This window comes from Electrona antarctica (genome assembly GCF_951216825.1).
Source record: "Electrona antarctica genome assembly, contig: scaffold_116, whole genome shotgun sequence".
NCBI classification, from domain to species: Eukaryota; Metazoa; Chordata; class Actinopteri; order Myctophiformes; family Myctophidae; genus Electrona; species Electrona antarctica.
Genome location: NW_027637470.1, coordinates 73165 through 97889, shown reverse-complemented (window position 1 = coordinate 97889; position 24725 = coordinate 73165). Strand labels below are relative to the sequence as shown.

Genomic DNA, 24725 nt, shown 5'->3' with positions numbered 1-24725 from the left:
CGTTAGGAACCGGAACCGTTAAGTGGGATCCGGGAAGGATCCGGAACCGTTAAAATCCTAACGAATCCCAACCCTAGCCTCATACCGTTGCCCAAGAAAGGCGACCTCCAGCAGCCTGGGAACTACAGGAGGTATAATTAATAATTGTAAATAATTGTAAAAAATAATTGTAGATTTTGGAAGCAATGGCTGACAAGCAATGGCTGATAAGCATATTATGCTTGTAGTCCTGTGACGAACAGTCAAAAAGTGCTTTAGTTTTCGAGATACCCCTACCGGGCTTAGGACCAAACACAACATAGTTTTTCCTCATCTCTAAGGCCTCCCATACATGAAATGGATTCTTGTATAAAAATATTTTACTGCAAAAGTGGTGAAATTGATATTTAAAGTTATACACCCCAAAGTAAAAATACAGCCTGTCCGTCTGGGGATTAAGGCATATAAACTCATGTAGATTCACAATGGAAGCTCTGAGAGGTTTACAACTTGGCATACCTGAAGCCAGGACATCCCTCTACATTCTAGAAAAAGAATAATGTCAATATGTGAATGTAAATATGAGATATAGACATTTGATCACATACCTACAATAGGCGGAAATGTAAATCTATGTAGAGTGTCTTCTTTATTTTGTAGTGACTCTGACATGGATTGTCATAGCAACACATATGAGGGCTTGTATGGAAGGTGTGGTTCTGCTGAATCGAGCAATACCAATTGTGTAACTGTAGCTTGAATACTCGTGGAGTTATGGCACTAAACGTATATGGTTTCCCAAATGGGAGGAAATAAAGCAGTCCTAATGAAATCTACAGTATCAAACAGATTAGTTTTATTTTGACTTCACTTATGCAAGGGTGGTGAAATTATAACAAATTCACTTGAGTAGAAGTCCCTAAAATATATGAAATGTCACAAATGAAAAATTGTGAAAGTATATATGCAGCTTCAACAATAGTAGGCTACAGAGATAAATGCAGCCCTACAATAGAACTACCTAACTATTATTTAGCACACCTGGATGAGGGAAACCAAGCTCAATGCTCAATGTTATCCTCATACCAGCAAGTCATTCATTCATGTAGAGTTGATATAATCATTTAACATGTTTGCTTAAGGTAAAGTTGTATTTAGCTTCACCGCATCTGCATTGTATTGCCTATGGCTTTCTTCATAAAAGGTAAATCATTGCAAATATTTTCGAATATGAAAAGGATATATATTTGGAATAATGGCAAATCAAGTAGCTATCTGACCTAGCTTTAAGTTCCATTTAGTGTAACATACTAACAGAGCATGTACAGTAGCCATTGACAATAGTAGAACCCTGACACTGTAGACCTTAGGGCGAGAAAAGGGCGAGGTCACATGCACGCATCGGCCTGGGTGACAGCAGACTGCTGGGCGAGCGCTGCCGCTTTGGCATGGGGAGTCAGATCAACATATGGAATTAATTCTGTACTGGCCATATATGGAGCGTGTCTTGAGTATACAGGGATTAATGAGGTCAGATCAACATACAATATTGAATGTCAGAACAGGTCAGCTCCATTTATGGAGATCTAAGGGTTTGAGGTTTGAGGTCAGATGTAGAGTTGCTGGCCAATATTGATGACATCAGGGATCTCCATATATGGGCATTCTTATATATGGCCTTAATATTGATGAGGGATCTCTATCCCTGATGATGTCACAAGATGACTATAACTAACTGACTAACTGACTGACAGTGACAGGACATTTATGTTTTCATGTTTCATGTGATGTGTGGTCGCTATTACAACATGGTTAAAAAAACATCCAAATACAAATAGAAAAAGGAAAGTGACACGGTCAATAATGTCAAAACCTCCGCAGTAGAAGACCTTCAACACTGAATGTTGCTCAACAGAGAAATGATGCTGATGTTCATAAAACCCTGGCTCCATATACCAACACTAAGCTCTCGTAACCTGATCGTATGAAGATAAATATCATACAATATATAACCTCTGACTGGGAGTTATAATGACATACTGAAGACTGAGCTCTGAGGAAGATGTGATGATGGTCTAAATACAGGAAAATCCTGGAAACTGAAGGAAAATCTCATACATTACAATTTGAATTGTAGATTGAGCTGAAAGGTCTGATGTGGTATGCTCTGAAAGTGTGCCCATGGGATATGCACTGATAGAAGCTGCACGTCCAAGAAAAGAACCACACCCGTGTGAACTGAGTGGTGTAAGGTCTTATATAGACTGATCAGCTGTGGTCTGACGTAATGTCTGACGTAATGAAATCACACCCGTGTGAACTGGGTGACCATAGCAACCATGCTCATTTTTTGGTACGAACAGACAGACAGACAGACACGTAAACTAACAAAGCCAGTTGTAGGAGTGGTTTACACCACTCAAAAACAGAGCTGTAGAGCTTCAGATATATTGATGAAGAAAATCATGGACCAGTGTCTTCAGTATGTCATCATAACGCTTAGTTTAGTGTCATCATTTTCATTTAATTAAATTAAAATAGGTGAACATTTGGTCTGCTGTTCTGATTATTTGTTTTGTCTGGCAGCTGCTTTATTTCCTTTAGAGGTTTAAGGTAGCTTTTATGACGTTTATATAATACAAGAGCAGCCGACGATACAACTTCATCAACCTTCATTGTCTCTGTTACTATTATCAACCTTATTCAGTCTTCTTGATGAGACTGCATGGTGCAGGCATACTCTCACTCTCAACATTTGCTGTTCTGACTGGTGTAGTTTGCTCAGCAACATGATACATGATAAGATATCTTTAATTTGATCTTTAATCATCTCTCTGTTGAGCACCATTTAGTATGTGTTGAAGGTCTTCTGCTTTGGGGTTTGTGACATTATGGATCTTGTTTCTTTACTTTTTCTAAATGTTTACCACAGACAAATACTTCAGGTTCAGAATTCATCAATCAACTATGTTGTGTCCGACCGTACACTACTATAGTTAGGTACTATGCACAGTAACCATGCTGTTACAAGTGATACTAATGAACCATTCTGGTGAAACAGAGTCTGGGCTTTTCTATTATGCTACTGGACAGGATCTGTTACACTAAATGGAGCTTAAAGTTAGGTCACTCCAGCTAGCTAAATAGCTACTAGACTTGACAAGGTTCTTCTGCTCTTTTCACATTCCAAAATATTTGCTGTGTCAGTTTATGAAGAAACCCATATAGGCAACACGATGCAGATAGAGCAGATGGAGACAAATAATGTCTACATCAAAAATATTATGTAAAATTATATCAACTCCTACAGAAATGAATGACTTTAATTGCATTGTTCCATAAATCTTGTCTTATTAATACTGGTATAACTTAAGAGGGACACAGGACATGGGACACAGGACATGGGGAAAATATGAGAATTGATTGTGTTTGTTTTGTATAAGGGATGTGAAAAGTTACTGTACATTGCTTTTCTAAATAAAGTAAACAATAAAAAATGAAAATTGTGAAAATTGTGGAGGGCAGAGATCCAGGAATCCTGAGTTGGTGTTTGCTAGACTCTCGCAGTAACTAATGACTTGCTGTTATGAGGATAACATTGATCATTGAGCACCCTCATCCAGGTCTGTGGTGCTATATAATAGTAGTTCTATTGTAGGCCTGCATTTCTCTGCAGTATTGTTGCAGCTGCAATATTCTTTTCACAATTTCTCAAGTTTGGGATTTCATACATTTTGGAACTTCTATTCAAGTCAATTTGTTATAATTATTCCACCATTGATAAGTGAAGTCAAAATAAAACTAGAAAGGTGAAATTCTGGGAAATTGCAAGTGTGGTTGCACTGACGTGAGTCACAAAGAATATAGGGACCTGGGAACTGAATTCCGTCTTACCGTTTGTATTCTATATTGTGATGTCATGTGAAGCATGACAACAGTGACAACAGTGTGTGAAGCAAATGACAAAAAGCTTCACTTTTCTGTTGTGCAAAAGTTAACACAAATCACACCTGTGTGAAGTGAGGGGGGCTAATATATTAAAGTCTAACTCATGTTGATTAGGTGATGTAATGGTGATGTGAAACAAACGGTGTAAACACATTAAATGCCATTAACAATAAAGAGACAATATGACGCAAATGTTCCCTTTATTGGCAATGGCGTTTTAAAAAAAAAACATTTAACAAAGAAAAACATTAAACAAACCTCCCTCAAAAAGCACCTTGCTGGCAAAAAAATATCGGACAGAGAACAATAGTGTGTTGGTGTTGCCTAGACGAGCAACCACACTAACTAATACTGTCGATTTCATTAGGACTGTTTTATTCCCCCCATTTGGGACACAATGTACGTTTAGTGCCATAACTCCACGAGTATGCAAGCTACAATTACACAATTGGTATTGCTGGATACAGTAGAACCACACCATTCCTACAAGCCATCATATGTGTTGCTATGACAATCCATGTCAGAGTCACTGCAAAGTAAAGAAGACACTATACAGATTTACATTTTCGCCTATTGTAGGTATGTGTTCAAATGACTATATCTCATATTTACATTCACATATTGACATTATTATTTTTCTAGAATGTAGAGGGATGTCCTGGCTTCCAATATGCCACATTTTAAACCTCTCAGAGATTCCATTGTGAATCTACATGAGTTTATATGCCTTAATCCCCAGACGGACAGGCTGTATTTTTTGTTTGAGGTGTATGACTTTAAATATCAATTTCACCACTTTTACAGTAAAATATTTTTATACAAGAATCCATTTCATGTATGGGAGGCCTTAGAGATGAGGAAAAGCTATGTTGTGTTTGGTCCTAAGCCCGGTAGGGGTATGCCAATTTCTGGGGGCCATTGTCACAGTACTATTGTCAGCCATTGCTTCCAAAATCTGCTTCCAAAATCTACAGTTCTCCGTAGGAACCAAAATGGTTTCCGTAAGAAAAGATCAACTCTACCACAGATCCTTGCTTTATGGAGAATAATCAAAGAACTCCGGGTATCAAATAAGAAAGCATAACGTGAACAGGAAAGCTATGATGCATATACTGCTCAACTATAGAATACCAGAAGAAATGGTGAAAGCAATAGCAGTGATGTATGAGAACCCTGTCTGCTTTGTGCAGAGCATTGATGGACCAACAAAGGAATTCCAGACAACCACAGGCATCCTTCAGGGTGACACACTCGCTCTTTTTCTCTTTGTCATTGTCGTTGACTATGTCCTTAGGCAAGCGATGGATACCATCTCCTCCAGAGGTCTCACAATAGGCAGAAGATCTGGTCGTCAAAGTCAGAAGTGGCTGACCGACCTTGACTACGCGGATGACATAAACATAAACACATAAACTCTGCTCAAGAGCTTTTAACATCACTAGAAGTGTCAGCAGCCAAAGTTGGTCTATTGCTCAATTCCAAAAAGACAGAATGCCTGCTTCTGAATGAAGACTCTGTTCACCCAACCATCTGCTCCATGGACGGCAGTGACATCAAAGAAACTGAGGATTTCAAATATCTTGGATCATATGTAGTCAGTAGCAGAAAGGACTTCCTGACAAGGAAAGGACAGGCCTGGAGCGCTTGTAATAAGCTACATCTTATATGGCAGTCAGACATCTCAAGAGCTACCAAGATCAACCTGTTCAAAGCCTGTGTGGAAAGTATCCTTCTTTATGGTGCCGAAACATGGACAATGAATGAGGAGTTTCGGGATCGTCTTGACGGAACATACACAAGACTCCTCATGCGTGTCCAGCACCTCTCATGGAAGGACCATCCCACTAAAGCTCAGATTTATGGAGGCACCCCCCCCCCCCCATCTCAGTTGTTGTGGCAGAAAGAAGACTCCGCTTTGCTGGACACTGCCACAGAGCAAAAGACCAGGTCATTTAGGATATTCTTCTGTGGAGACTACCTTGCCCATCAAGAGGAACAAGACCTCTCACATTTCCAGATGTTCTGAGTAGGGACACAGGACTGACTGTGAATTAACTTGGTGTGGCAATGAGCAACAGAGACCAGTGGAAGCAGCTTGTGTTGCAGATCTCGAAGGCACTCGAAGGATGAAGGATGATGATGATGCCATATTCAGGTTCATATATGTGGATAAATAGGAAATATATTCCATGTGGGGGGGGCATCAGCTAGGTCGGGAGGTAACAGGGGGTGCATGGCCAAAAAGGTTTGGGAACCGCTGAGTTAGACTTTAATATATTAGCGCCCCCTAACTGTGTATATGATATTGCATAGATGTGTATATATTTGTATGTCTTTAAATGTTTTGATGAATTGAAAATTATGTAAACAAGTCTTAGTGCTTTCTTTTTGTTTTATTTGTATTGACCTGTACCTTCCTTGGAATTGACCCATTCTGCAATCTGTTACTAACATTTTCAACCAATAAATCAATGTTTTCAGATACATACATGTATTTTAGCGTGAAGATTACGTTTCAAATGAATAATACTCTGTCTGGATGTGATTTTTATTGAGAATAAAAACGGAGTAGCTCTGTAATTAAACTCAGGTGTTTGAATTAATGTGCAGCTATGGGAATCAAGATTAATTTATATTCCTAAGAGTTTACGTATGTCATCATGCACAATATGTTTTCGTTCATAAGAAGTCATTAAAATTGGATATTTAGGGACTTTTCATATTCAAAAAATGGAAATTTCCCCATGGTTTTGGCATCTATTGTTAGGTATGCCCATATGATGACCACGGATATGGTCTAAAAGTGTGATAAACACTGTTATTTCAATAGATATTTAAACCACAGACATCTCAGTGGATCTCCTGCAGTGTCCATTTAGGGGCCGTCAGTGAAATGTAGGCCACCTGAGGAGGGAGTGGCTTTCTGGCCTTCTCTCCCTATTTAAGCAGCTCTGCTCAGAGTTCACTCACTACACTCTCTGTCACCAGCCAACAAGCTCCTCCATGGACGTTTGTGTTCATTGGAGGCTCGCTGCTGTGTTTAACTTTTTGATCGCATTTATACTTTTGAAGCTATCCCAATTTAAAGCAGTCTGTTCAACTTTCCAACACATACTACTAATGGTGTTTGCTAGAAGGGAGAGAGGACACAGGATGAATGACCCATGTTTTTCTAAAGTCACTGCGGCCGTGATTTTTACACGACAGATATTTTCTTTATATCTCCAAGTTTGCACCGGTCTGCTCTCCGATTTAATCCAAAGACCTAAGCTGTGTGATGTATACACTTTGAGTTTAGACTTTGGACCAATAATAGCAACCATGTCACTCTGCACGCTAGCAATTAGTGCACCTGGGGATGTTTCATGCTGTCAAAGCAGTGCAAAGTAACCATGTTTACTCAAGCATCACAAGTGCTTATAATGAACAGTACAATAAGTAGGCCATGCAGAGCCATGAGGCAGCTTGATGTGCATGAAGTACACCCCTGGACCAGACGCTAGTAACTCGCAGGAACTTGTTATTTATTAATAATACAAAACCACTACAGTAACCATATACAGCCGATCTACAATGTGACTTGTTATGAGCTTGTAGATCCATCTTGGAAGTATTCAAGGGGACAGGTTCCTACTGTTTACATCAAGGGAATGAGATACAAATTGCCCAATAGCTTCGTAGATGTTTCATGGCTCTGTAAAACGTTTATTTCTTACCATGGTGAGCTCATCGCAAATCTACATCCATGGCTGTAGTAAATCAAAATTACATTGCTGACACAGATTGCTAATAATATCTTTCAATTATTTTTGATTATTTAACGACAGTCGTAGGCTACCCTTCAACCTGAAGATTATCTACCAACAGTATGCATTACCAGAAGAGTACCATTCAAAAAATTGAAGGGAAACACTCTTAGGAAGGACCACAGATGGGGTCTCTTAATGCAGTGGTTCCCAAAGTGGGGTCCGGGGACCCCCAGGGGTCCTTGAGGGAGTTCCAGGGGGGACCCAGCTAAAAGATAGTTAGGAACCAAATGGACCCTTATGGGTCTGTAACTCAGAATGTACAAATGGACCCTAACGGGTCCAGTTAAATTAGCATTGATTTTACAATATAAATTGGGGGTCTCAGAGATAGAAATGTCATTAAATGGGGTTCCGTAGACTAATGTATGTCAAACTGGGGGTTTGACATACAGACATTTGATACAGATAGACATTTGGATAGTGTTCCTTTGAGCCCAATGCCAGTTATGGCAAGGAGGAAAGCATTATTTCCCCCTTCTGGAAACCTTTTCACTCACCATTAACATGAAGACCCCACAGTCATTTGTTTAAAAGACCTGTTTGTTTTAAAGTAAACAAAGTTCAATGGTGTAAAGATTTAGGAATGTGGCTTGGTGGTACCGTGGGTTGTAGGGTGGGTAATTTTGATCTCAAAGTAGCCTGCCCCAGGGTTATCATTAATATTTTTATATAATATTTCTTATCTGCATTTATTATGAAATATGCCCATTATAAACAAGGTTACAGCCACTCCTTCTGGTGTGTTCATTCATGTGCATCACTTACTCTGGTGAAGCGATCCAACAGTGCAGGCTGCTGGGGTAACAGTGTAGGCTGCTGGGGCTGAGGAGGCCACCATGGAGGCTGCAGAGGTGACAGTGGATAGATTGATCTAAAGTTAAAAATACAGTACAAAGAACAGATGCAGATCTATAATAAAAGGATGACAGAAAGCCAGGGGCTTGTTTCCATTGTAGTCCTTGGTACACTATCAAGACATACAACAAACACAACTCAACAGTTTACACAGCATCATAAAATAAAATATTTATGTAAAACCCCAAATCTATTTACAGGAAAGAAAATGTGGGGTTTATTGATCACCTTGTGTCACTTTGCGAACAGGATTGTAGGGGATAACGTTAGCTAGGTCCAATTGTAATTTTTGGACAACCACATTCCAGTTTTGTTTTAAAGGTGGATGCTGAGTCAAGACATTTGATGGGAGATGGTAGGGCATTCCACATTATAGCAGTATAGTTGTATAATGTGTTTTTCCCATGTTTAAGTTGTTATTAAGGGGGGAACAAGGTTATGGCCACTCCTTCTGGTGCCCCTGCGCAGTTCTGAACATGTTTCATTATAGTTGGGTTCTAGTCTCTCCACAGTAGCAACAGTAGAAATGGGAGGTTTTTGAACACTCACCATTGCACCTGTACATTGTATCTACTACAAACAAAGAGAAATCCAGCAATATAAAAATGTAAACTGTATTCAAATCCATGTTAATTTGGAAGATCTGCAACATTTATTTAGATTAAGAAATACCTCAATGTTTAACAGCTGTCCTTGTGGGTCTGCAGAAATGCCACAATCTGCCCATAGTCGGACTACCTTTCTGCAGAATGTGCACTTGTACTTATTTGAGCCTTCACAAAGTGGTGTTAGTAAGGCATCACCCTTGTAAACAGTTGGGTGAATCTGGAAACAAATGAGGAACTGTTTTTTACTATTCAAACTGTTATTATTTGCACTTTCAACAATAACAATTCATAAATGACAGGATGAGGGTTCTGCTTGACGTTTTCTGTTTTTCGCAATATTGCTTGCTCTGGGTGGGATCTCTGTCAGTTTCTGCTCTATATGTAGCTTTTTGAGACAACTTGTTTAAAAAATGGAATTGAAATTAAATTGGACACCAGATAACAAGACTTGCTTGCTAACAGTTTGAAACAGAATGACCACATTTCCACCCTCCATTTATTTCCTTATATTCTTTAAACATTTATTCCCCTCATCTTGAATAGCAACCATTCCCAACCATTTTTTTTGGTTAATGCTCCGACACTAACCGAAAAACAATATTGAATTTACGACAGAAATTGAAGTTATAAATTATATTATCTTGTGTGTGTGCGCATTCTTTTTAGGTGTTAAATATATTGTATTTACACAACACACAGGTTAGACTCACATCTTGTCAACAGGTGTGATGCTGAGAATTTTCATGCCGTTAGCCAAAACCGAGCGTGTCCTGTTGAAAAGCCGCAGCCTCGCCTGTGCAACATTGGGAGGGCTTCCTTTAACTGGCAACTCCCTGAGTGCTAAGGCAACCAAGCGGCATAGCTTTGTCAGGAAGTTGACAAGGTGTTTGGGTTGCAGATCCTGGGCAGAGTGATATAACACCTCATCGTAGCAAAGGAGGTGCTGCAGAATGGATATAGTCCTTGGCTCACGGAAAACAGAAGGATCCAATTCAAGCTCCTGACCATTACCTTGCATGTGTAGCAGACTGCAGAGGCGGGCATGTCTGTACTGCAGGAACACCCCTGTGTCTCCCTTTGCCTGTAGCATCCTGTCCCAGTCAAACTTATAATCGGACTCTAGGGGACCTTTGAAATCTTGCACAATAAGTGCGCTGATAGTCCTTGGCTCAAGGAGAAAAGAAGGATCCAATTCAAGCTCCTGACCATTACCCTACATGTGTAGCGTACTGCAGGAACACCCCTGTGTCTCCCTTCAGGGCCGGCCCTCCCATCAGGCAGAACAGGCAGTTGCCTGGGGCATCATGAGGGGAGGGGGGCATCCACCAAGCAAAAAAATAAAACACAGTGCTTAAGAACACAAGGGGGCCATGGTCATTGTTCAAGGGGGCATCACGAAAAATCCTGCCTAGGGCACCAAATTGCTCAGGGCCGGCACTGCCTCCCTTTGCCTGTAGCATCCTGTCCCAGTAAAACTTATAATCGGACTATAGGGGACCTTTGAAATCTTGCACAATAAGTGCGCTGATAGTCCTTGGCTCAAGGAGAACAGAAGGATCCAATTCAAGCTCCTGACCATTACCTTGCATGTGTAGCAGACTGAATGTGTGTAGTGCAGGAACACCCCTGTGTCTCCCTTTGCCTGTAGTATCCTGTCCCAGTCAAACTTATAAGTGCGCTGATTCCTATTTTCAGTGTCCTCAGGGTTCTCCATTTCTTTTGTCGTCATTGATTGGCTCATGTCGTGCAGCATCCTGGCACAAGCCTCATCCAATTGGCTCATGTCATGCAGCATCCTGGCACAAGCCTCATCCAGCACATCCTCCAGAAAGATCACTTCGCCACATCTGGTCTTCATGCCCTGCACCAGGCCAAAGGACACATGTCGGCACATCTGAGCCCAGGAATGTCCCATAGCCAGCAGAACCTGGAACAACTGGTGGAAGTGATTGTCCTGACTTTTGTCTGTCACATAAATCATCTCATGGAAAGTGTATTTTTCTTTTCTGTCTATGGCTGCGGCATGATTTCTTCCTCCACCGGGTGTTGACTTGTTCGCTGCCACAGTTCCCGGTTACTGATTTGGCCAGCGTATTCGGAGGATTCTGTTGCCACAGTGCCATGGCTTTAACTTTGTGATGTTCCAGATGTCGAAAGAAGACTAGCAGTATGCCGTATTCTCTTTAAGCTTCTCCTGGCTCCCGTACTGCTCAAAGCCAGCTCCCAGCATTCCAAACTGCATGCCCCAATCTCCAAAGTAGTTCATCCGAATAGCATAATTTCCTAGGGAAAGGTATGGTTAAGGTTAGTGATCAAGTTACCCATCATTGTGGACCACAGGTGTCCAGGTGAAGTTATTTTGGCAATATTTGAAGAACTATATTCGACCCAAAGAAAAAGCGATCACAAGGAACTGGGAACTGGCTCAATCAAGACTGACATACCGAACTATAAACAATGCTGAACCATCATCGACAATATTGAAGACATGGAACAGTTAACATTTGATAAGTCCACAAAGAGGGCGGCACAATGTAATTTATTGTGCAGAGCAGTTCAAATATTGTTAGTAACTAGAGTTACAGCCGTTATAGTACTATGGTTGGCTCTAAAGCAAACACTTATTTTTAAATTAAAAAAATGTGTGAGAAATGATTTAATAGAAGACGTGAATCTCCCGTCCGTTAGTTAGTCACCCATGTCTCCATATATGATATCGCACCACGTGATGTCTCGTGACATCATGGAGACACTTGGATCTCACCTCGTGACATCATGGAGACACTTAGATCTATTTGGATACAGGCTCATGTCCTCCCACTACACAAAGATGGTGACAAACAAAATCTAAATAATTACCAGTAAGATGTGGTAAATAAAGGGCAAGGTCGCGTGCACGCATCCGCCTGGGTGACGGCAGACTGCTGGGAGAGCGCTGGCGCTTTTGCATGGGGGGTCAGATCAACATATGGAATGAATTCTGTACTGGCCATATATGGAGCGTGTCTTGAGTGTACAGGGTTTGATGAGGTCAGATCAACATATGGAATGTCAGAACAGGAAGGACGGGTGAGGAAGGACCAACAATGGAATGGCAGACCTGGGGTTGGTACTCAATCGTTTATGAATGAACGGTTCCGCAAACCGGTCTCGTCTGACTCTGTGGTGACGTCACACCACCTACATGAGTGAGTGGGGTGATGTCACGAGGTGTGACCATATATGAGATATTATGTCAGAGCCGTGACCATGTATGGAGGAGTGGGTGACAAACGGACGGACGGGAGATGCAGGTTTTCAGAGTAAATGCACCTACGGTGTTGAAAGTGAATGACGTGCACAGGACGGTATGGGATCGGGGTATAGCCGCAGTGTAGTGGCGCTTGCTGAATGACATGACAAAAGTCAATGGACAGCACCTGGTGCTGAAATAGCAAACAAGTATGGTGTGAAATAAAAAACACCAGTTCAGTTAATCATTCATTCATTGTTATATTGTAATGTTTGTGATATGGATCTCCCTGGGTCTGAAATAAAGATTGATTGATTTTCACTCAAACTTTATTTCAGGCCTACATGTGACTGACGAAATGCAGTTAAACCAACTTAAAATCGAAACAAAAATAAAAATGTAATCTTCCACTTATACATGAACTGCTTTATCACAGAAGCTCCTGAAACGACAGAACAGTTCTCCTACATTAGATATGAATTACAATGCGCCATTTATTAACTCAATACAAAATACAACAGGCTTGATAGGTAGGCTACTTACTTAGTGTGAAAAATGGCATCTCCCCTCGGTCACAATTCGCATGATATCTGGTGATATGGACGTCATAGTTCTCAAGGTTTTTGTGTGTCAATCGAGTCCTCTCGTGCGTCTTTATCACATTCATTGAGGAAAAGGCCGACTTACACACATAGGTGGAGTCTCTTGATGTTACTGTACTCTTCTGAGCATGCTACCCAAAAGGCAGCCGTGGACTCAGCACTTTGGAGTGTATCTCAGGGTGGTTGTTTGGAAGTCAATTAACTCCATTTCCAATGCAGCCTCATAACGAGGGAATCCGTTTTTTCGCCTGGGAGGAGAAGTCTTCACCCGGTTTGACTGTGAGAGGGTCACGTACAAAGTCAATGAGTTATCTTGGGATAAAGTAGTCATCAAACCAGTGAAGTTCTCTTGTAGGTGCTTGATGAAGTCAGTCATCAGCTCTGTCACTTTTCTCAATTCCTGTTTTTTTTTAGCATACTGAAATGTAGGAGCCTGCCAGTGGATATGTCTGTCTCATACAACTCCAGCTTCCTTGTGAATGTCTCAAGCTTTTCAACCATGTCCACGATGACTTTCTCTCTCCCTGTAGGTCGAGGTTAAGCTGGTTTAGGTGGACAAATATATCAGATAAGAATGCTACATTGGAGATGAACTGTACGTCTCCCAGAAGGGCAAGGTGGCCAGCTGCATGTATAGACACAGGTTAGACTCACATCTTGTCAACAGGTGTGATGCTGAGAATTCTCATGCCGTTAGCCAAAACCGAGCGTGTCCTGTTGAAAAGCTGCAGCCTTGCCTGTGCAACATTGGGAGGGCTTCCTTTAACTGGCAACTCCCTGAGTGCTAAGGCAACCAAGCGGCATAGCTTTGTCAGGAAGTTGACAAGGTGTTTGGGTTGCAGATCCTGGGCAGAGCGATATAATACCTCATCGTAGCAAAGGAGGTGCTGCAGAATGGATATAGTCCTTGGCTCAAGGAGAACAGAAGGATCCAATTCAAGCTCCTGACCATTACCTTGCATGTGTAGCAGACTGCAGAGGCGGGCATGTGTGTACTGCAGGAACACCCCTGTGTCTCCCTTTGCCTGTAGCATCCTGTCCCAGTCAAACTTATAATCGGACTCTAGGGGACCTTTGAAATCTTGAACAATAAGTGCACTGATTCCAACTTTCTCTGCAGTGTCCTCAGGGTTCTCCATTTATTTTGTTGTCATTGATTGGCTCATGTTGTGCAGCATCCTGGCACGAGCCTCATCCAGCACATCCTCCAGAAAGATCACTTCGCCACATCTGGTCTTCATGCCCTGCACCAGGCCAAAGGACATGTCGGCACATCTGAGCCCAGGAATGTCCCATAGTCAGCAGAACCTGGAACAACTGGTGGAAGTGATTGTCCTGACTTTTGTCTGTCACATAAATCATCTCGTGGAAAGTGTATTTTTCTTTTCTGTCTATGGCTGCGGCAATATCTCTGGTAATGTAGAGAGATGTACCATCACTGCAGAGTACTGTTGAGTAGCTGGACATGTCCCCACAAGGAGACAGGTCCACAACACCAGTTCCCTTCTCTGTTATTTTTAGCAGCCCCAGGTTGTGTAATTGCTGTACCACCTCCTGGGTTTGTCCCTGATGAAACGACTGCCCAGAGTAAATGTCATAGTGGACTCCTAAGCGCTTATAAACCTGCTGATATTCCTTCGCAGAGATTTCTCTTAACTGTTGCCACAGTGCCATGGCTTTAACTTTGTGATGTTCCAGATGTCGAAAGAAGACTCTAGCAGTATGCCGTATGTCCTCGTTGATTTCTGCTTCCCTGTTGACTTGAACATAGACATCAAACAGATGCTGCAAGGGATTCTCTTTAAGCTTCTCCTGGCTCCCGTACTGCTCAAAGCCAGCTCACAGCATTCCAAACTGCATGCCCCAATCTCCAAGGTAGTTCATCCGAATAGCATCATTTCCTAGGGAAAGGTATGGTTAAGGTTAGTGATCAAGATCCACAAAGAGGGCGGCGCAATGTAATGTATTGTGCAGAGAAGTTAAAATATTGTTAGTAACTAGAGTTACAGCCGTTATAGTACTATGGTTGGCTCTGAAGCAAACACTTATTTTTAAATAAAAACAATGTGTGAGAAATTACTTAAGCTTAGAAGACGTGCATCTCCCGTCCGTTAGTTAGTCACCCATGACTCCATATATGATATCGCGCCATGTGATGTCTCGTGACATCATGGAGACACTTAGATCTCCATATATGGCACCTTTTATTGCAACATACATTACTGTACTGGTATTTCATTCCACGTATATAATGCATGGTTTAAGTTCAGTCATGTTTTTATTTTATTGTATACAGCACCCTCTAGTGGTGAGTTGGTCAGTTATATAAGCGCAGATCACAGTGTGTTTTTCAGTAGTAGCCAAGCTGAGCTAGAGTACACATCACCTCCATTCATCGTGTGAGTCTCTGTGAAACATATGCTTGTAAGTTTCAAGTACTGTACTTTTTGTTGTCATAATGTAATGTTGCATTGATACATGTTAGCATTTTTGACATTCATGTGGTTATTTTGTATTTTGCACACACTAGTTTGGTTAATTGCCAATAAGCACCATGTGCTCTGTGGGTTTGTGTGTTTGTAGGCAGTGCATTTGTTTGCATAAATGTATGTACTGTAGCTGTTTCATTTCATGTTTTGAGTGATACATTTTTGTGTTTATGTTACAGTTTTACCAACTAAAAGACTTTAAAGAGAAGAGGAGTTTCAAGCGTCAATTCATTCTTCATTTAATGTCAAGTGTGTTAGCTATCTGTCTAGTTGGCACCTCTGCAAACGAGGACAGAATAGTAAAAAAGCATTAAGACAACTCAAGAGACTTTACATACTGAAAGTGCTTGACAAATGCATACAACATGTCTTCTAAATCAGTTGGCAAAACGCAAGATAAGCAGCGCCGTGACGATACAGAAGAATGTGAGTCACTTAAGACACGGTCAAGATGTGATGACTCTAAATCCTCACGTACAAATACAAGATCATCGCGGCTGTCCGAGCGCGTGCAAAAGCAGAGGCTGCACGAGTAGCAGTGTCTTATGCTGAAAAGGAAGCAAATGTGATGAAAGAGAAGGCACGCATCGCTGCAGAATCAGCATATAAGGAAGCACATTTAGAGGCACAATTACATGTTTTGAAGGGAGAGAAAGAGGCAGCTGCTGCCACAGCAGAAGCGGAGGTCTTGGAGGCTGCTGAGGGGTTTGAAGAAGGCGGATCCCGATCCTACCGGACAGCTGATATTCAAGTACCCACGTCCAATCCTGCTCAGCGGACCAATGAGTATGTTCAGAAACACTCACACTCTATTGGCAGTGAAAATGCAGTGAAAACGGAGCACCTAGAGCCCACAGTTCATGTGCTCAGATCCGCAACACCACCAAGACGGCAGCTTTCTGATCCTCTAACCCCACCACAAAATACACCACAAGAGCAGTTGAATACAAAATCAGCTAGACACCATGTTAAACGTGAGATGGAAAATTCTGCGGACTTATTCCCAAATGAAGAGCCGAGCTTCCACACTGTGCGACCAAACCAGCAGTTTGCAGCACACCATCTACAATCAAACATATCAGCTGATCTTAAAGGGCCAATCTTGAAGCAATATGAACACACAAATGTTCAGACTGCCACTTCAAATGAGACGTCTACTATGTCAGATATGGTCAAATTTCTAATCAGAAGAGAAATGGTAGCCTCAGGTCTACAGCAATTTAATGACTGCCCACAGACCTACAGGGGATGGAAATCTTCTTTCACCAGCCTCACCAAAGACCTGAATTTGTCAGCTAAAGAAGAACTAGATCTTCTGGTCAAATGGCTGGGGCCTCAGTCGTCTGAACAGGCAAAGAGGATTAGTTCTGTACACGTCAATAAGCCAGCAGCAGGCCTCTATATGCTGTGGACACGGCTTGAGGAAACCTACGGAGCCCCTGAAGTGATAGAAGATGCGCTATTCAGACAAATTGAAGCTTTTCCAAAGATCTCAAACAAGGACAATGTGAAACTTCGAGAACTTGGAGACCTACTTCTGGAGCTCGAGCTTGTTAAGGAGGATGGTTATCTACAAGGGCTCAGATATCTAGACACAGCTCGAGGTATCAATCCAATCGTGGAAAAGCTGCCATATGGATTGCAAGAAAAGTGGATGGCTATCGGTTCACAATACAAAGACACACACAATGTTTCCTTTCCACCATTTGCAATTTTCGCACAATTCATTCGCAAACAAGCAAGGACAAGAAATGATCCAAGCTTCGCTTTCTCATCAAGTGGTCCTACAAACGTCTCAAGGATGGAACAACCTGTGAAGAACCGAACCCAAGTGGCCGTGAGAAAGACAGAGGTGGAAAGTGAATCTGCTGCTAATAATGCCAGCTCGTCAGAGAGGAAACAAGAGGATCCAGATAAATATTGCCCTCTTCACAAAACACCTCACCCTCTCAGCAAGTGCCGTACCTTCAGAAACATGCCACTCAGTGAGCGTATAGCTTACTTAAAGGAGAATAGGTACTGCTTCAAATGTTGTGCTTCGACTAAACACGTCGCTAGGGACTGCCAAGTGACACCGAAATGTTGGGAGTGTAAGAGTGACAGGCACATTACTGCTCTACACCCCAGCCCTGCTTCTGTAAATACAGAATCCTCTGCCATGTTGGAACAGCATGGCGGGGAGCAAGAAGAAGATACTACTTCAGTGACATCAAAATGTACGGAGATCTGTGGAAGAAAAAGCAGCCCAAGATCTTGCTCAAAAATGTCTTGCTAAAGTGTATCCTGCCGAACATCCTGAAAAAGCAGTCAGAATGTACGTGGTCATGGATGACCAGAGCAATCGTTCTTTAGCACGATCCAACTTCTTTGATGTTTTTGGCATAACAGGAAGCTCTGAGACCTACACGCTAAAGACATGCTCGGGTGTGATGGAGACCTCAGGGAGAAGAGCACACAACTACATGATTGAGTCTCTCGATGGGTGCACCAAAGTACTTCTTCCCACTCTGTTGGAGTGTGATCTAATCCCTGACGACAGGTCAGAAATCCCTTGCCCAGAAGTGGCACGACATTACTCCCATCTGAAACCTGTGGCTGACAGGATTCCACCACTGGATCCCAACGCACAGATCCTCCTGCTCTTAGGGAGAGATACATTGAGACTCCACAAAGTGCGGGAACAGCATAATGGACCACATGACGCTCCATACGCACAACGCCTCAACCTGGGATGGGTTGTAATAGGAGATGTGTGTCTGAAAGGAGCTCACAAGCCTACTAGTCTGACAGTCTACAAGACTAACTTGCTGCTAAATGGAAGGTCATCATTCCTCAATCCTTGTCCAAACACAATCCATGTCAAGGAGAACATGTCTGGCTCTGCACAACAGTCAAGTCATTCTCGTCAACACTGTGATTACAGCCTAGGCCAGGAAGAGGCTACAGACAGTCTCGGCGCTACAGTTTTCAACAGGACGAAAAATGATGAGCGGCTCGCTCTCTCTGTTGATGATGAGGCTTTTCTTGACATCATGGATAGAGAGGTTTTCAGGGATAGCTCAAATAACTGGGTTGCTCCCTTGCCTTTTCACACACCACGCCGGAGACTTCCAAACAACAGAGGCCAAGCTCTCAAACGTCACTATACTCTCAGGCGCACTCTGGACAAGAAGCCAGAAATGAAGGAGCACTTCATAAAGTTTATGCAGAAGATCTTTGAGAGTCAACATGCTGAACTAGCGCCACCTTTGCAGAGTGAAGAGGAATGTTGGTACCTACCAATATTTGGGGTGTACCATCCAAAAAAACCAGGACAAATCAGGGTTGTGTTTGACTCAAGTGCAAAGCATGAAGGTGTCTCCTTGAATGATGTCCTGTTAAGTGGTCCTGACCTCAACAACACCCTGTTGGGAGTTCTCATGCGCTACCGCAAAGAGCCTGTAGCCATAACTGCCGATATTCAACAGATGTTTTACTCCTTCATCGTTCGAGAAGACCATCGAGACTACCTGAGATTCCTTTGGTATCAGGACAATGATCTTGAGAAAGACATTGTTGAATACAGAATGAAAGTCCATGTTTTCGGAAACAGCCCCTCGCCAGCTGTAGCAATATATGGAATGAGGAGGGCTGCCCAGGCTGGGGAAAACAAACATGGCAAGGATGCAAAGCAGTACGTCAATAGAAGCTTCTACGTCGATGATGGGTTGACCTCGCTTCCCACAGAAAAAGAGGCAGTTGATCTCTTGAAGAGAACAAAAGCAATGTTGGCTGAGTCTAACATACATCTCCATAAGATAGCTTCGAACAGTCACATTGTCATGGAATCGTTTCCTGCAGAAGACCTAGCTAAGGATCTTAAGGATTTGGATCTTGGAGCAGATCCTTTACCTATCCAGAGGAGTCTTGGCTTGAGCTGGGACCTGGAGTCTGATAGTTTCACCTTCAAAGTGTCTTCGGAAGAGAGGCCATTTACCAAGAGAGGTATTCTGTCAACAGTTAACAGTCTCTACGACCCTCTTGGGTTTGTGGCTCCCATTACCGTGCAAGGGAAGGCCCTAATGCGAGAACTTGCCTCCGAGCAGTATGAGTGGGATGATCCACTCCCACCCGAAAAGGAGCAATTCTGGAGAGCCTGGAAAGAGTCTTTGAAGGATCTGGAGCAGCTCTGCATTCCAAGGCCCTATGTTCCTGTGTCCTTATCTTCAACACAGCAAAGAGAAATCTGTGTTTTCTGCGATGCTTCCAAGATGGCCATAGGAGCAGTGGCCTACTTACGAGTTGTGGATTCTGCAGGACAGTCTCACCTTGGATTTGTGATGGGAAAGGCCAAATTAGCGCCACGACCAGCACACACCATCCCACGGCTGGAATTGTGTGCTGCTGTCCTTGCCGTGGAAATGGCAGAGCTGATTTCAGACGAGCTGGACCTTGACATCCAAGCTGTGAGGTTCTTTACAGACAGCAAAATTGTCCTCGGTTACATCCATAACACCTCCCGGCGGTTTTATGTCTATGTAGCCAACCGCGTCAACAGGATCCGAAAGTCTACACATCCTGACCAGTGGTCTCATGTAACGACAGATCGCAGCAGACCATGCTACTAGGTCTGTTCCAGCAGGTCTTCTAGGACAAACCACTTGGTTTCATGGCCCTGCGTTCCTAAAACAAGCCAATACAGGAGATTCTGCACTTGAGACAGTGAGCGAATTTGAGCTTGTGGAGCCTGAAGCGGATACAGAGATCCGGCCCCAAGTCATCACCTTTTCAACAAAGGTTTCTGGAAAACATCTCAGCGCACATCGCTTTGAGCGCTTTTCATCTTGGAGATTAATGATACGAGGCATAGCACGACTCATTCACCTTGCCAGGGCCTACTCCAAAACCCCTAATCTGAATGCTGAAGACGAACTGACCCAAGCAAAAGTCATGGTCATCAGATGTGTGCAGAGGGAGAGCTTCGAAGAGGACATCAGCAGGTTGGAAAAGGGGCAAGGAGTCTCCAAAAAAGGTCCGTTATGGAAGATGAACCCTACACTCGACCAGGAAGGGTTGTTGCGGGTAGGGGGTCGCATATCTTCAGCTGACCTTCCAGATGATGAAAAGCATCCCTACATTCTCCCTAAGAAGCATCACATATCTACTCTGTTGGTGCGTCATTATCATGAAGGAGTCGCCCACCAAGGCCGCCATCTTACTGAGGGGGCCCTTCGCTCTGCTGGAGTATGGATTATTGGAGCTAGAAGGCTGATCTCTAATGTGATCCATGACTGCATCACCTGTCGGAAACTGAGAGGAAAGATGGAGGAACAGAAAATGGCAGACCTGCCAGCCGATAGACTTGCCAGCGCTGAACCACCTTTCACCCGGGTTGGTTTAGATGTATTTGGACCATGGCACATCACGACACGCCGCACCAGAGGAGGAAGCGCGGAGAGCAAACGATGGGCAGTACTGTTCACTTGCCTGGGAACCAGAGCTGTTCACATAGAGGTAATAGAGTCTATGACTACTTCCAGCTTTATTAATGCTCTAAGAAGATTTGTTGCCATTCGAGGCCCCTCCAAGCAACTCAGGTCTGATCGGGGAACCAATTTTATTGGTGCTTGCAAGGAGCTGAAGATTAAGGCAGATGACTCTGAAATACGAAACTACCTCTTGGATGAAGGCTGCACCTGGATTTTTAACCCTCCCCATTCGTCACACATGGGTGGATGTTGGGAGAGGCTGATCGGGGTTGCACGGCGCATCCTGGATGGTATGCTGATGCAAGCTGGGCCTACTCGTCTCACCCATGAGGTCCTTACTACTCTGATGGCAGAAGTGATGGCAATTATGAATGCCAGACCACTGGTTCCTCTGTTGTCTGATCCGGATTCACCTATCATCCTGACACCAGCAATGCTCCTGACAAGGAAGATGGATCCAACATCAGCTCCACATGGAGATTTCAATCTCACAGACCTCTACAAGCAACAATGGAAGCATGTCCAATGCCTTGCTGACACTTTCTGGAAGCGCTGGAGGCAAGAATACCTGTCCACCCTTCAACCTCGCAGAAAGTGGACTGAAGAGAAGCGCAATATCCAAGTGGGAGATGTTGTGCTGCTAAAAGACAGCCAAGTCAAACGAAATGAATGGCCCACTGGACTGATCGTGAAGACCATTCCCAGTACTGATGGCAAAGTCAGGAGAGTGGAAGTCAAGTTGGTGAAGAACGGGACTGCTAAGACCTACTCACGACCAGTTTCAGAACTCGTTCTTCTTCTTCCTAAAGAAACCTGAGAAGAAGAAAAAAGGAAAGAAGTATTTGCTTTGAGTAATGTAGATACAGTATTTGTGGTATACAGTTATTATACCAGACGGGGAGTGTACTGGTATTTCATTCCACGTATATAATGCATGGTTTAAGTTCATGTTTTTATTTTATTGTATACAGCACCCTCTAGTGGTGAGTTGGTCAGTTATATAAGCGCAGATCACAGTGTGTTTTTCAGTAGTAGCCAAGCTGAGCTAGAGTACACATCACCTCCATTCATCGTGTGAGTCTCTGTGAAACATATGCTTGTAAGTTTCAAGTACTGTACTTTTTGTTGTCATAATGTAATGTTGCATTGATACATGTTAGCATTTTTGACATTCATGTGGTTATTTTGTATTTTGCAGTTTCAAGCGTCAATTCATTCTTCATTTAATGTCAAGTGTGTTAGCTATCTGTCTAGTTGGCACCTCTGCAAACGAGGACAGAATAATTACGCATATGTGACGCCCACTATTGTGTGGTCACAAAATGGATATTTAACTTGGTTATGATGTATTCATTTAATTTAATTCTGCCTGTCAACTCTGTTGTAAAACTGCCATGTGTCTTCCAAAACAGTAGGGGGCAGTGCTAGGCAGTGGTGTCGCTATTGCAGTACTAGTAGACAGGAGCGCCATTTTAACGTCATTGTTTACACAGCACTGAAAGAGCAAAGAACGACCGTCTCTGTCTTACATCATTCTGTCCTAATTTCACAGGTTTGTAAGGCACAAAAGTAATACAAATGTCCGTTTTTAGTATGTAACTAAAAGAGTGTTGTTTTGAGCAGGTGTGGCTACAATTCATGGGGTAATTTGATGAGTAAAAACGTAATGGTGAACTATAGTAATGTAAAGTGCTTGAGTGCTAAGTGGCTATATCATTAGCTTTAAGACTCTCCCCCAGCAGTATGGTTCAGGTTGGGTTCAGCTGGGTCCAGCATTATATGTGTGTGATGATACAAAAGTGTTATTATGTTATTGTTGTTGAGTCCACTCTGTACTTTCACCATTCTCCAAGAGCCTATAAATTAATCAATCAGGGTTTTATTAAGAATGTTAGCCCAAAGACATATGGTTACTGTTTATAGGGTAATATGTGCACAATTGAGAAGGAGTTCATCAAGATGCATTGCATTGATTGGTCATTGTTTGGACATTCTAAATGAATACATTTATGTAAAGGACATTTCTACATTACTGTAAAATGGACATAATAGCATGATAATGCAATAAGAAAACATGGGCTACATGAGAAGAATGTGTTCATTAAAAATAAACGTCAATTGTTTACACAGCACTGAAAGAGCAAAGAACCACCGTCTCTGTCTTACATCATTCTGTCCTAATTTCACAGAGATCGGCTACTTTATGATCAACTATAGCTGTATACATGGTCACCTCACTCGGACCTGTTACAGTTTCATGGGGGCTCGTCCGGGATTGACGCCATCAGCACGCCATGTGGCGTCAGTCCAGTGATCACTGAACCAGTTGACCGTCTGAATCAGAGGGGCTACGCCAGTCCAGGACGTCTGTCTACAGTCAGAGTGAGGGGCTGAGCATGTCCAGCAGTCCAGGACGTCTGTCTACAGTCAGAGTGAGGGGCTGAGCGTGTCCAGCGGTCCAGGACGTCTGTCTACAGTCAGAGTGAGGGGCTGAGCGTGTCCAGCGGTCCAGGACGTCTGTCTACAGTCAGAGTGAGGGGCTGAGCGTCATGTCAGTCCAACGTCTGTCTACAGTCAGAGAGGAGTTCAGCGTCACGTCAGTCCAACATCTGCTACCGTCAGAGAGGAGCTCAGCGTCACGTCAGTCCAACGTCTGTCTACCGTCAGAGAGGAGCTCAGCGTCACGTCAGTCCAACGTCTGTCTACCGTCAGAGAGGAGCTCAGCGTCACGTCAGTCCAACGTCTGTCTACCGTCAGAGAGGAGCTCAGCGTCACGTCAGTCCAACGTCTGTCTACCGTCAGAGAGGAGCTCAGCGTCACGTCAGTCCAACATCTGCTACCGTCAGAGAGGAGCTCAGCGTCACGTCAGTCCAACGTCTGTCTACCGTCAGAGAGGAGCTCAGCGGCACGTCAGTCCAACGTCTGTCTAATGTCAGAGAGGAGCTCAGCGTCACGTCAGTCCAACGTCTGTCTACCGTCAGAGAGGAGCTCAGCGGCACGTCAGTCCAACGTCTGTCTACCGTCAGAGAGGAGCTCAGCGTCACGTCAGTCCAACGTCTGTCTACCGTCAGAGAGGAGCTCAGCTCAGCGTCACCTGAGCGTCGGGCAAGTGTGAACTATGGCCAACGTACGAAAAGAGCTGGTCTGGTCAATAAAGAAGGGACTGCTACGCCTTTCTGCCGATCAGATCTCTGAAGCCGCAAGGATCATCTCAGAATCACCTAATGCAGATAAGTGGGATAAGGGTGATGAAGGAGATTGTTTTGATTATGTTTGTTCATACATGTCCTCCAAATCCGTACTTGAATTAGAGGATGAGGGGATGTCCCACTTATTCATGTTGAAAGATCTTATTGACGAAATGATGAAAGGCCCTTCCGGCCGTGTTGAAACCGTAGAGGAAGGGGCAGGAAGTGCTATGGCTCATGCAAAGTCAAAACCGACCGACACTCACAACACCGGCACACTACCCGAAAATGTTAATAATGGTGCAGTTCTTCCTAGTGGCCATAGTACCTCTTCCCCTTCGCCTACCGGTGACCATGTTGATTCTAATCAGTCCATAAGTACACATACCACCAGGCCAGTCCCCTCTTCCCAGCCATCTTCTCATAGGGGTGATAGTCTAGTGACTCTCAGAGATTTAGCACTGTTCCACAGAAAATAGTTTAAAGTGCATGGTGGTCAAATAGGTGACAGCACAGCAGATATTAGCTACAGTAACATCTGCAAGCA

At 43.2% G+C, this 24725-nt stretch overlaps 1 long non-coding RNA gene and 1 pseudogene across 2 annotated transcripts in view; both read right to left on the bottom strand.

Annotated features, from left to right (window-relative positions):
* LOC306918915 overlaps positions 1 to 24725 on the bottom strand; it is an 82114-nt gene that overhangs the window by 27347 nt on the left and 30042 nt on the right. Inside the window, exon 2 of the long non-coding RNA XR_013789433.1 lies at positions 8502 to 8579. This is a non-coding gene — a long non-coding RNA (uncharacterized lncRNA). The remainder of the gene's footprint in view (positions 1 to 8501; positions 8580 to 24725) is intronic.
* LOC306918914 (putative arginine--tRNA ligase, mitochondrial) lies at positions 13684 to 14935 on the bottom strand (annotated as a pseudogene). Its single transcript has one exon. The product of its transcript is annotated as a putative arginine--tRNA ligase, mitochondrial (transcript).